At 37.1% G+C, this 12,112-nt stretch overlaps 1 long non-coding RNA gene across 1 annotated transcript in view; it reads right to left on the bottom strand.

The window, feature by feature from the left end:
• LOC141277885 (uncharacterized) overlaps positions 1-12,112 on the bottom strand; it is a 131,138-nt gene that overhangs the window by 22,539 nt on the left and 96,487 nt on the right. The window contains exon 2 of the long non-coding RNA XR_012329755.1: positions 2,910-2,975. This is a non-coding gene — a long non-coding RNA (uncharacterized lncRNA). The remainder of the gene's footprint in view (positions 1-2,909; positions 2,976-12,112) is intronic.

Consider the following 12,112-nt stretch of genomic DNA (forward strand, 5'->3'; position numbering starts at 1 on the left):
CTTCCCGGACCAGGACTCAAACCCATGTCCCCTGCACTGGCCGGTGGATTCTTAACCACTGCCACCAGGGAAGTCCCATTTTTATCATTCTTGACGTGTGAATAAGGAAAAAGGTTATTAACAAAACACCAAATAAGACTGCAAACCATGGACAAGCAAGAAGTAAAACGATTCTCTGAAACGATGGATTGGCTAACACAGGTTCTCCTTCCTCCTTCTTTTCCTTTCTTTTCTCTCCCATCCAGGCACATCCTCAAGTCACTCACGCAGGGCTTCAGCAGAAACTTAGGCTTTTGTGGCCGGTTCCTTGGGATTTACCTGCATTGATGTAAAAAGTGCCTGCGAAACAATGCGCGTGAGGTTATTCAATAACACAAGGGACGTAAAGCGGTGCTATATCTCCCTGAATCAGGAACATTAATTAATCATATGATGAGAATGCCACATTCTATTTGCCAGTGCTAGAGGCTGCCAAGGTCTTCTGACTTCAATCATTGCACAAGCTGCTGCAGGAGGAAAACATGAATTTAGTTATTAAATTGGAGGGTGCTTGTCTCCTATCACAGAGAAACTGGAAAACAGCCAGGCCATAATGTTCATGTTATGAGGCTGGGGATCTGGATTGCTTTTACTAAAAGCTTTCTCCACCTTTAGTTACAGAAAAGTGTAAAAATCAGTGTTGGAATGGTACACAAAGCTTGTTTCTCACAAATGCTGATCACAAAACAATCAAGTTTCGTTTTCCTCTCGTTGCACGTGGACTGCAATGGGACGGTGCCTGCGAGGACGGCCCTTCCTCAAGGTGCAGATATTGGTTGCAGAAGTGCCTGCTGCCATGTGTCAGCTGCAGTCATACGACGGGAGCAGAGCCGGGCTTCACAGAAGTGTAACATTTCTGGGGAGCGCGGGTGTGTGCGTGGAGGACTGTGGCAGAGAGAAATGTGGTGTCTTCCCGTTTGACTTACTTGCCTCATCGTTACATGTTTTCCTGTTCCTTTTCCTTCTCTACCCTCAGCTTTCGAATTCCCACTTGCAAGAATTACTTCAAGGGCCTCTACTGATTGGCTCAATCTGAAGAGACCTTGCTTTGGGTTGTTGCCCCATCCATGTCCTCTTCCTCTTTTTCTTCCTTTCCTTCTCCCATTACTTGAACTCAGTTCCATTTGCGACCCTTTCTCAGGCCACAAATACCATACATATATGCTCCATATTTATGTGTACATCGCCTTTTATCTCCTGCTAAACTTCTTGAGGGTGGAGATAAGATTCTCATCAATCTTCGCAATCCTAACTGTTAAGTACAGGCCTTTTAACACATTGGTTTTAACCGCTACTTGGAAGGGTGAGAAAAGTGGGGTGGATGTGTAACTATCAGCCCCAGCAATTTATTAGCTAAATGTATCTTTTAGTAAGTCACTTAAGGATCCTGGTCCCCAGGGCTGTCATTGTAAAGAGTATTATTCCACTATATCGTTACTTTACTAATATTGTATGGTCTGATATTGTATGCTCATTTTATTTGGTCTATTCAAAGTATTTGAATAGTGTTTTTCCCAAGACATCTAGAAGTTTTAATAGAAATTCTTTAATAGAAATAGAATAGAAAAGAGTTTAATAGAAAATAGTTTAATAAAGTAGAAGACAAGACCTATAATTTGGGTAGAAGAAGTAACTATGTATTTTTGGTTACATAAATTTTGTAACATAAATATTATTTGTTACATAAATTTTGAATTTATATTCAACGTTGAATGTAATTTTTCTAGATTTTCTTTGTATCTAATAATTCCTGAATTAACCAAATTTGAGAGTGACTAAGTATAGATGCTAATGCATGCTGAATTAATATATATGCAATTAATTGTAATATATACACATGTTAATATTCATAAAATATTATGTATGGAATCTAATTGGCTTTTCTTTAGAAAATATCGTGTTCAGAGCTTCATTGCAAATGATTTTCCAAAGCCAACACATCTTTAAACATTATTTGGGACCCTCACATTTAGCCATGGTCTGCTCCATGTTAAACAATGTTATCTCAAATGTCCTTCCAGCTCCTCAACTTCACTTGAATACCCATCTTTATCTCCTGCTGAACTTTGAAGGAATTAAAAAAAAGAAGCATTTACCTGAAGCTAAAATTTCCATATTTCCTTCTCTCAACACATGTTTCCATACTTGCGTCTAAAGAATTGGATAGGAAGGAGGTTCATGGTGCTTTTTGAGGGGAGCCCTGAGTCTCAGCAAACATAAGCACTTAATATATAAACAACTTTAAAAAATCCAGACCCTGGGGCCAGTAATTAAAGGCAGCACTTCAAAACAAGTTTGTTAGGATTACCTGTGTGAAAAGAGAATCACTGCTTTGAGCTTAAGGGACACTGTTATATTCATTAAAAACTGACTACCACCATTCTGATATTTTGACAGACTACTAGATCATGGAACAGAGTAGAGAGCCAAAAAATAAACTTATCCATATAGGGACAACTGATTTTTGACAACGATGTAAGGTCAATCCAGTGAAGAAAAAATACTCTTTCTATAAAAGGTACTGGAAAAATTGGATATCCATGTGCAAAAAAAAAAAAAAAAAAAAATGGTGAGTTTGATCCACACCATGCATCATATATAAACACATTGACTATGAATCTATAATTCCTCCAAGCAAACGAACAAACAAAAAACCTATTCCATCAGCCCTTCATGGACCTACCGTATAAGAGCAGAGTTGAGGAAAAGTTTAGACAGTAGCAATCCTACCAACTTGTAGCAAAATAAGAAGGGAGAGTTTATTGGATGAAGAAAATTGAGAAGTTGGAGAGTTTGGGAGAGGTGAGGAAAAGCGTGTTGTCAGAAATTGGACAGCACGGATGGGACAGTTTTGTAAAGGTGACGCATACCTAGGCTGCTGAGTTGCTGGCATTACTTGCAATCAGCCAAGACCCATGAGAAGACACACTCAACACCTGAGAAGGAGTAAAGATCGATATTAGTAAGTCTCTATTAACTAATACAGCGGACCCCAACCTCTTCGGCACCAGGGCCTGGTTCTGTGGAAGACAATTTTTACACGGACGGGGCGGGGTGGGGGGGATGGTTCAGGCAGTAATGAGAGCAATGGGGGCGGCAGGTGAAGTTTCGCTGGCTTGCCTGCCAGCACTCACCTCCTGCTGTGCGGCCCGGCTCCCAACAGGCCACGGACCAGTACCGGTGGTCTGCAGCTCGGGGGTTGGGGACCCCCGAACTAATATAATATAACCAGTATCAGAATACAACATACAGAGTGCCTTTTATAACATAGTAGAAACAAATATTTTATCAGGCAGGTAAAATTTGTAATATCGGGGATCTGATAGATTTACAGTTCAGCTATCCTAAACGTTGATAATTCATCAATCTCTTATATATCTAGGACACAGAGAAGAATGACAAATTTAGTTAAAACTGGTCACTGAGAAGCCAAATCCAACTCATAAAGTCCAAGAATTAAAATTCATTTACTACTTAAAGGACTCGGGTTCCAGAGCGTGTTTATACATAATTTGAGCTCAATTCTAACAAACCTGGCAGACCACCTGCATCAAGAACTTAAAGAGAGGAAATATACTTCTAAGGGTAGTTACACTGACAGCAGCAAGTGATAGCTGACGTCTTAGTTAAAGGGAAGGGAAATAATCAAAAAAACCAGAAACAGTCACTAAGAATGAAGTCTTCTGGGGCTTTTAGTGAGAATGTTAAATTCCATTTAGAAGTCTTCTGTTTTATAATATCAAGAAATGCTTGATGTATTTTAAAATATTTTAATTAAAATTATTTTCTTAAATGTTGCTTATAAGGGGCAAACTATTATTTAGGAGAACTATTGTGCTGAAAGATTATTCGCTGAGCGTTCTACATAGCAAGTATTTTACTTTATATCATTTATTTTCTCATGCAATCCGTTGTTTCCTTTTGTGAAGATAAATGTTAATCAAAAATACTTATCAAGAAATTATATGGGTGGGCTTCCCTGGTGGTGCAGTGGTTGAGAGTCCACCTGCCGATACAGGGGACACGGGTTCGTGCCCCGGTCTGCAACGGGAGAGGCCACAACAGTGAGAGGCCCGCGTACAGTAAGAAAAAAAAAACAAAAAACATTATATGGGAAATAGTTTAAGGCACAGGAGAGAATTTTTTTTTTTTACAAATGACTTTGTTAAGCAAAATCATTTTTGATTTTTATTTAATTCCTTAATGTCATGTTAGCATTTTTAAAAGGGTACTTACTAAATCTAAATATTTTGAGAACTGAATATCTTATTCTAAATTCAGTATCACATGTAATGACTTTTTATCAATTTCCTAATCAATGAAATCCATTTTAAGCATTTTTATGAACAAAGTATTATGTCAGTCACTGTGGGCAATTCAAGTTGACTTAATACCCTGTTCTCAGACCAAAAGACTCACATTGAACGATGGGACAAAGCTATAAAAGCCATCAAAAGCTAACTAAGGAAAAATGGGTGGTTCAGGAATGGAATGGGCAATCTATGCTGCAGAAATCAGAAAGAAATAACTATATTCAGACACAGAACTCAAAAAACATCAAAGCCATCCATCACTGCCCATTTCAAATTTATATGTGGAGTAAAGGAGAAGGCACCCAGGTGGGAATCAGGAGACCTTGGCTTTATTTCTTATTCCTGTAATTTGGGCCGTGCTATTTAACATATAAGAATTCAATTCACAAATCAAGAGAGTTAAATCAGATGCCCCTTTCATGATGAAGATATACCTCTCTATAGACTTCTACTAAAAGTAATAGTTTGTTGACATGAACACCTCTTTATTCATATAAACCAAGTCGCAGATGGTACAGAGTTATTCCGGGACACTGTAAAAACCCCTTACACACATGATTCCTCAGTGCGTTATCTTTAATATGGATATAATGATCACCTTCTTTGCCAAAAGCCAGGAGCTCTGCATACTTTCAAGATCCTTTTCAGGTCAAGGCCCTGTGGGTCTATGAGAATCATTAACTTTATAATCATGCACAAGAGTTTAGTTTAGATGTATGGCATGGAAAAATATATTTCAAAATGCTGTTTAAAAAGGTTGCTACTCCAATGTTGATAATAGCTTCTGCTTCTTGTAGTTTGAAATAAAATGTCAAAATATTGACAAATTTCTTGTTTAGGGGCAACATACCAAGTACATTGCAAAATCCCGTGTCTTAAAATTTTTCTCTTCTCCCTTCTCCTCCCCTACCCTGCTCTCCTCTCCTCTTCTCTCTTCTCCTCTCGCATTGAGGTGCTCAATCACTCTCTCTTAAACTACATTAAAAGGATCTATATGCCAACAGAGAGAATGCAATGGAACATCAACTCAAATTTGGAACCACAGTCTAAGATTAAAAAAACTTTTTAAAGTGATAATTGTCAAGAAAGATACAGTTGCACTTTGATTTATGCAGACACACAAAACGAAGCATGGAAGTTTTGTAAATCAAAGGCTGTTTAAAATTTACTAGTGTTCTGGAAAAATAAATAACTTCTATTGGAAACACTGTTTAAAATTGCTTAAAATTAAGTAATAACTGTCTTCTTTATTGTTAAGGAAAATCTGGATGTCAAACTATCATATTTATTTAGAGAATTAATTTAAAAAGTTAAACCTGTTATTACTTTCACGCATCAAACCACAAAATGTCTGGAACATGTAGTTTTAGTTGACAGGCCTCAAGAAAACTAGTGGGGCTAGAAAAAAACCCCAAACTGCTCAATTTAAATTATCACAGGATTGTAGGGTCCCCCATCTGCACTCTGTATGCTAATGATAAATTCATGTGACAAAGCAACATCTAAATGGTGTGGAAGAAAAAGGGAAAGATGACAAGTACAAGGAACATTTTATAATTTATCAGGGTATTAGTACAGATCTCTGATTTTAATTAAGGAAATACATAATTAACTCAAAGTTATTTAAAATGTTTATGACATTATACTTGAGATAAAACCCATGGGATACCATCAGAGGGGCAATCTTACATTGATGCTGGTTTAGTAAACAGAACACGAAATGTCATGGAATTAATCACTAAATCCCAACTACCTAAGTGGCCATGATACTTTCTGACTCACTTTCCTCATCTGTAAAATGGGACATCTATGCAGGATTGTTGGACAGATTTGCAGCTCTGAGACATGACCCTTAAAGATTTCCTTGAGATCTCTTTACCACCCAACTAAAAAACCTCCCACTAAAGGTGCAAAGTCATCCAATCTTATGCTAAATTCTATAACCTCAGACATAGTGATGGAGAAACCATCTCCCATGTTTCTATGCATACAATTTTTCTCATCAACCAGTGGATTGAAGAAAAACTTCAATATGCTCTGTTTCCCATCTTCTTACTTGCCTTCTATTTTCCTACACTACCCCCAAGTCTGGAAGGTTTATTCAAGTCTTAATATTGCAGACAGAAACCAGTGTTATAATCGTGTTTTGGTTTGGTTTGGTTAGGTTTGGTTTTGGCAATAACTTCTTGAATGGCCATAAAATTTTCTGAATTCTATGAAATCTAGTATGTCACTATGGTATCTTGACAAACAATCCCAAGGTTATAAACTTGGAAATGTATGTGAAATAACCTGGTGATAAAACAATTTGATAGTGGTCAGAAAAGTGGGGTTCTAGCCTCGGTTCTGCCTGAGCAAGTCTCAGTGATTCCGGTTATATTTTCCTCAATAGAAAATCCTAGTTGGAATGGTAGTTGAATGGTCTTTAAGGACCTCTAGTTTTAAAAGTCTAGGAGAATATAAGAAACACCAAAGGCAGGGACTTAGTTAATAATATCAAAAGGTATTTGGGCAGGTATGGCTTGCTCAAATTACCTGTATCAATCCTGAACTTTCCTTTTTATGTGTGAACACATAAATAGTAAGTGGGATTATCCTCTACTGGCATCTATACTGCTTTTAGGAATACATGGGAAAGGTATCCTTTTTGAAATCTCAATATTACTCAGGTCTGTTGACATTAATATTAATTATGCTGCCTTGTATAATTCGTTATGCTAGCACTTTATTAAAACAGTGTTAAAGTATTGATAGATTAGCACAGTAGCTGAGCCAAATAACCTGATGTTTTCTGCTAGGAAATAATCACTTATAAGAATTCATAGCTTTGTTCCCATATAATCACTGAGTAGTGACTTTTTTTTTTTTTCCGGAGCTTTTTACCTATCACATGCGTTGAAGGTAAGATCATACCATCAATTCGTTTTCATAGTGAAGTGTTGGAAATGGTCACCTCTGCAACCATTTAGGGCCCCTGAGCAGTTACTGGTGGGCCCACCAAGATTGGCTTCATGTTGTTTCAATGAGATTGACACTAAGATTGACATTTCAGTGAGATTGACGCATCTATGGTGTCAAACAGATATTCCAGCAGAGAGAAACTCTGAATACTTATGCATCTTGACTGTGCTCACATCACAAACTAAGTATGGTCTTTTTATTTCAATGTTTTAATTCATCTCTATTTTCAAAAATTTTCTATTATTTCAACGAAATTATTTGAAAAAATCATAAGTTTCAAAGTTTTTTTTCACCCAGCTTTATTAAGCCCCTAATTGATGTATAAAATCTGATGAGTTTGGACATATGTACATATTTGTGTCACCATCTCCTCAATCTAGGTAATAAACATATCCTGAAAGTAACATTGCCACAAGGGAGCAAGTTGACTGTGGGACCCTTGATCCCCAGTGTAGAGTTCCCTGAAAATAAACTTGACCAAATGTTTTTATAAAACTAAAATCATCAGTTACATATGTTACTATCTATAGTTATGATTTTTATGCTCTTCAACTGATATAGTGGAAATAGGAGCTAGAATTCTGATTTTAGTTCCTCTCCTTTCAAATACTAGCTCTATGATCTTAGGAAGAAGTTAACGTCTCAGTTACAAAATGTATAAATTGACAAGTACAGCTATAACATAAGGTTATATTTGAAAATCAAATGCTATAGTTGATGTACGAATCCATTGTAAGCACTCTAAAGGCAATTTAAAAATGGAAGGTATTATTATTTTCCCTGGCTGGTTTCTTCTCATAGTTAAATGAAGGCATTAGTGTAAACCATTGCCCTGCTAAGCTTTGCTCAGTTAATATTTTGTGAATATCATACTTAGGTAGAGAAGTTACATTGTGCACATTACTTTTGTAATAATCTGTACTTTGTATAGGAGACATTGCTTCCCTTTATTAGCGCAAATATGAGAACAGACCATAACTTGAATTTAAGAAGTTGAGGAAGGTAGAGGGCTAGTGAAACTAGAGTGCATTTCCCCATTCTACCATCATTGTCACAAAAAACAAACAAAAGACAAAGTGAAGAGACAATAAACTAGATAGCCAAAAGGCATAAGAGGGGGTGCTGTATTTATAAATTGTAGAGAAATTCAGTTTTATAGCCCATGTTTTCTAAATTCTCACCATGAGACAGGAAATATCACTATCTTCCAGGGCTGACCGCATTGTTGGATTAGTTCTGCCTAGAAATCTAGTTGTGGGGCAAGAGACCCAGTGCTTTTCTAAGGTTCTGAGTGGACAAGAGCCATGCTGCAAATCAGAGAAAGATTTTCTGAAAAAAGCTTCAGCTCTAAGAAGCTCTCCATCGGCAAAGGGGATTGTACAAAGCAGCCTGTTCCGTAAGTGCATTTATAGGATTTGTCTCCTGTGATTAACAACATAAACAATAAAAAAATGATCATTGACATTTGGGGAATGTAGTCTAAAAAGATCCCATTTTAAGTGTGATTTTGAAAGGCACTTTTTGTAATCTCAACATTATTTAGGAAGACTTGAGGAAGGTGGCTTTGGTATTTCTTTTCCCCCGACGTTGTTTGTTTTTCACACAAGAAAACACATCATCCCTTCTGGTTTGTCCTGAGAACAAATTACTCTAAAATGGCTTAGAGAATATGGGAGATTGCTTATCTTGCTATATTTAATAGAATAATACAAAACTGCAAGCTTTGACTACTTAATAAGGAAAAGATCTTCTGCCATCATGTGGAATGTCGGAGAATCTTCCCTTGTTTGATGTTTTTGTTCCTTTGCTGGCTTTTCTATGAAATACATTGAATTTCCTGATGGAAGAGTAATTATTATTTCCACAAATAAAATGTTTAAAAATCATAAGGTAAACAAAGTGAAGGGATTTCAGAAAGTTAAAACTTGATAATTTTGGTTCTACCTTTCCCAGATTTAAGAGACAGATTTAAGGGAAAAAGAAACCTTCCAATTCAGAAAACAATCACAAACTAGAGATGAAAAATATCTTTTGTCTAGCCTCTCTTTATTCCACTGGGGATTTTTTTTTTTTTTAGTTGGGAAAATATTTGCTAGTCTGCCTCAATTGATTGAATGGTTACGCTGCTTTATCTTGCTACTTCCTTGGGATATTATTTTGTAGCCATAGGTATCTTTTTTGCAGTATCATTCAGTGTTACCAGTGTTTCCTTTTCTTTTAACAATTCTCATCTCAGCCTAGTTATTAAATACATCTCTCCAGTTTCCTCACCCAGATCTCTCTTTTCATCTCATCAATTATTTTCAGGGAGGGGGGTGACCCACTTCTCTCTAATAAAGGTTAGAGGCATCAGCTAGCTTGGAAAAACCTCCTGCTGATAAAATGATAATGCTTGATTCTACCTGCCACACAGGGACCAGTTTCAAAGGAAATTTTTGACCAAGCTGCCATTCAAGCTTAATTTATATGCTAGAAAGAGCCTTCACCAGATGCCACGTATTTCTTGTTGAAGTGATTCATCATATTCCACAAGTAATGCAATCACCTCTCATGTGGGAAGAGCAGTGGGAGAAATGCAAATAAGGGAAGGGACAGCTTTAAATGAGAAGGAGAATGGGTCCAAATTATCCCTTATTATGGGGTGAAAAAATATGATGTCAGCAGCAGGAAAGACATTGTTAAGAACTGCTGCTGACTTTGCAAGTACCTTTTTTAAACGAAATTTCCAGTTTTTCATGGAGGAATAATCTATATGTAGTTGGACTTATATGGCAGATGCAATTTTCTACTCCTTCATCTAATTTTCCACATAGATTCATCTCTTTTTCCTCCTTTAAGTACCTTATGGAAAACTCACTTTTTTCCTGAATTATAGCATTCTAGGAATGAAGGAGTTAAACCTATTTCTTTAAGTGAGGGGAAAGCTGTTTCCTGCAAATATATCTCAGTAGCCTAGGAGAAATGTTCTGCTAGATTAGGATGATTGAAAAACTCCACTGATAAAGAAGGAGATGAAGTAGTACCTGGAACCGTTTCCCTCATCCTCTCTAGAAGACTGGTCAATCCATCACTGTAAACTATCGCTCACAACTCATATTTTCCACAGGATCTTCTCCAACTGAATTATATACGATCCACATTATATATATTTTTTATTTTTATTTTTTTAACATCTTTATTGGAGTATAATTGCTTTACAATGGTGCGCTAATTTCTGCTTTACAACAAGGTAAATCAGTTATACATACACACGTGTTCCCATATCTCTTCCCTCTTGCGTCTCCCTCCCTCCCACCCTCCCTATCCCACCCCTCCAGGTGGTCACAAACCAACGAGCGATTTCCCTGTGCTGTGCGGCTGCTTCCCACTAGCTATCTATTTTATGTTTGGTAGTATATATATGTCCATGTCACTCTCTCACTTTGTCCCAACTTACCCTTCCCCCTCCCCATATCCTCAAGTCCATTCTCTAGTAGGTCTGTGTCTTTATTCCCGTCTTACCCCTAGGTTCCTCATGACCTTTTTTTTTTTTCTTAGATTCCATATATATGTGTTAGCATACGGTATTTGTTTTTCTCTTTCTGACTTACTTCACTCTGTATGACAGACTCTAGGTCCATCCACCTCACTACAAATAACTCAATTTCGTTTCTTTTTATGGCTGAGTAATATTCCATGGTATATATGTGCCACATATGATCCACATTATAAACACCCAATTCCTTTACCTTCTTCAAACATATGCAATTTATTTTAAATACATCTGTGGACATTGCATGTGTGTGTATGTATGTGTGTGTGAGTGTGTGTGTGTGTGTGTGTGTGTGTGTATGCATGTGCACATGTTTTCCAGTAGAGACGACTATGCCAAACTTATGACAGGTGAAATGATTGGAAAAGAACATGGTTATTCAATTTTCATCCAGTATACCTTATTGTATACCTTCTCTGTGTTCCGTACACTTTTCACTGACCCACAGAAATACCTGTGATACCTAGTTACCGAGGATTTATCAAGCAGTTGGAAATTTAGGCAAGCAATTGGTTGGTAAACTTGTGGAGGGCTTTTCTTAGTGCATATTTTACAGAATCAAGTTCAATGTCTCTTATAAAATGAGTGCAGGAGGATAACAACTTATCAAATCGTAGGGTACTTTCTCTCCCCACTTAAAGTTCCTACAGTTATTTGTCTATCATTTGACCACAAGGCCCCTGTTAGCCTGGGAGGAACCGATCTGTGTTTGGAATATATCCTGTTGCTTCAGCTCTTATTAATGATTTTTATCTGGAGTCTTTAGTTATAAGCTGAGTTCCTAGGAGTCAAGGGTGAAATCCTCTCTATTTTGAGTTATGTGTCTGCAGTGTTCAGTAAAGTGTTACGTCCACGGGAGATACTCGCTGTGTGTTTATCACAATGACTGTGTGATAAAGAGCTAAGAAAGAGTACACGTGCACTGCAGAATTGCTTGGGCAAAGGGGCGAAAGACCAAAGAAGAGAAATATAAAAAATAAAAAGAAATGATATCGGAAAGGGCAAATTGTTGATATTTGTTGTCATTGCTATCACAGTGAGACCTATTTAAATAGAAGGGTACAGATAGGAATTTGGTATCAAGTCAATTTACTCTGTGCTCCAAAGTCGTTCTCGGTTCGTGAAATATTTGAAAGCACCCTCGACTTCTGATGTATGGCTTTCTGACTTGAACTGATAAAGCCAGAGGCCAGAGATCTTACCATTCTCTTTCTTTAATTCACCAGTGAACATAATGATCCTGTCCACTAATAATTAGCACTCGTTA

This window comes from Tursiops truncatus, chromosome 2, assembly GCF_011762595.2.
Source record: "Tursiops truncatus isolate mTurTru1 chromosome 2, mTurTru1.mat.Y, whole genome shotgun sequence".
Taxonomy (NCBI): domain Eukaryota; kingdom Metazoa; phylum Chordata; class Mammalia; order Artiodactyla; family Delphinidae; genus Tursiops; species Tursiops truncatus.